Raw genomic sequence first — 1353 nt, 5'->3', positions numbered from 1 at the left:
TTTTTTTTTCTTTTAACTTTTCATTTTTGGTTTAAACAACTAGTACCAATATAATTCAACTTGTTGCTCTATTGAGGTTGTTCGTTTCTCTTTTTTTGTTGAAAAAACTAAAAAGTAATCGTATAAGATGGATGCGTCCTCGGAAATGCTATGTTGTAGTTTATTCTTTATTATTTTCGATTCCAAAGACGCTAATACGTACGGAACGCCGTAACTTTAAAACCGTGAGGACCTATTCAGGCGATAATACCTTTTCGGAAAGCTCTCGAAAAGTTACAATGTGGCAATGGGTCTTCGTACCATTGGGCCCTGTGTTCGACCCCAAATTTTGACGTTTAGTGTGTTTCCATGAGGTTTTTGTGATTTGTAAGAGATTAAATGATCGAAAAAGTGTTCGGACATGATTTATGCGTCTTTTCCAATAAAAGAGCACGTTGAAGCTGGCTAAAGCGGTCCACGTATCAAGTGGGACCCACTACAAATGATCTCTTGAATCCTCGGTAAAGGATATATGCGATTGTATGCAATGTACTAACGGATGCGATCATACCAGCACTAATGCACCGGATCCCATCAGAACTCCGCAGTTAAGCGCGCTTGGGCGAGAGTAGTACTAGGATGGGTGACCTCCCGGGAAGTCCTCGTGTTGCATCCCTTTTTTTTTTTTTTTTTTCTTTTAACTTTTCATTTTTGGTTTAAACAACTAGTACCAATATAATTCAACTTGTTGCTCTATTGAGGTTGTTCGTTTCTCTTTTTTTTGTTGAAAAAACTAAAAAGTAATCGTATTAAGATGGATGCGTCCTCGGAAATGCTATGTTGTAGTTTATTCTTTATTATTTTCGATTCCAAAGACGCTAATACGTACGGAACGCCGTAACTTTAAAACCGTGAGGACCTATTCAGGCGATAATACCTTTTCGGAAAGCTCTCGAAAAGTTACAATGTGGCAATGGGTCTTCGTACCATTGGGCCCTGTGTTCGACCCCAAATTTTGACGTTTAGTGTGTTTCCATGAGGTTTTTGTGATTTGTAAGAGATTAAATGATCGAAAAAGTGTTCGGACATGATTTATGCGTCTTTTCCAAATAAAAGAGCACGTTGAAGCTGGCTAAAGCGGTCCACGTATCAAGTGGGACCCACTACAAATGATCTCTTGAATCCTCGGTAAAGGATATATGCGATTGTATGCAATGTACTAACGGATGCGATCATACCAGCACTAATGCACCGGATCCCATCAGAACTCCGCAGTTAAGCGTGCTTGGGCGAGAGTAGTACTAGGATGGGTGACCTCCCGGGAAGTCCTCGTGTTGCATCCCTTTTTTGTTTTTTTTTTCTTTTAACTTTTCA

At 39.5% G+C, this 1353-nt stretch overlaps 2 non-coding genes across 2 annotated transcripts; both read left to right on the top strand.

Annotated features, from left to right (window-relative positions):
• Nucleotides 1–536: 536 nt before the first annotated feature.
• LOC111829262 lies at nucleotides 537–655 on the top strand. The gene has a single exon (XR_002832754.1). It is a non-coding gene; the product is annotated as a 5S ribosomal RNA (ribosomal RNA).
• Nucleotides 656–1203: 548 nt separating this feature from the next.
• LOC111829282 lies at nucleotides 1204–1322 on the top strand. The gene has a single exon (XR_002832766.1). It is a non-coding gene; the product is annotated as a 5S ribosomal RNA (ribosomal RNA).
• Nucleotides 1323–1353: the final 31 nt, after the last annotated feature.

This window comes from Capsella rubella, unplaced genomic scaffold, assembly GCF_000375325.1.
Source record: "Capsella rubella cultivar Monte Gargano unplaced genomic scaffold, Caprub1_0 scaffold_16, whole genome shotgun sequence".
In the NCBI taxonomy this organism is placed as follows: domain Eukaryota; kingdom Viridiplantae; phylum Streptophyta; class Magnoliopsida; order Brassicales; family Brassicaceae; genus Capsella; species Capsella rubella.
This window is presented reverse-complemented; position numbering and strand designations above follow the sequence as displayed.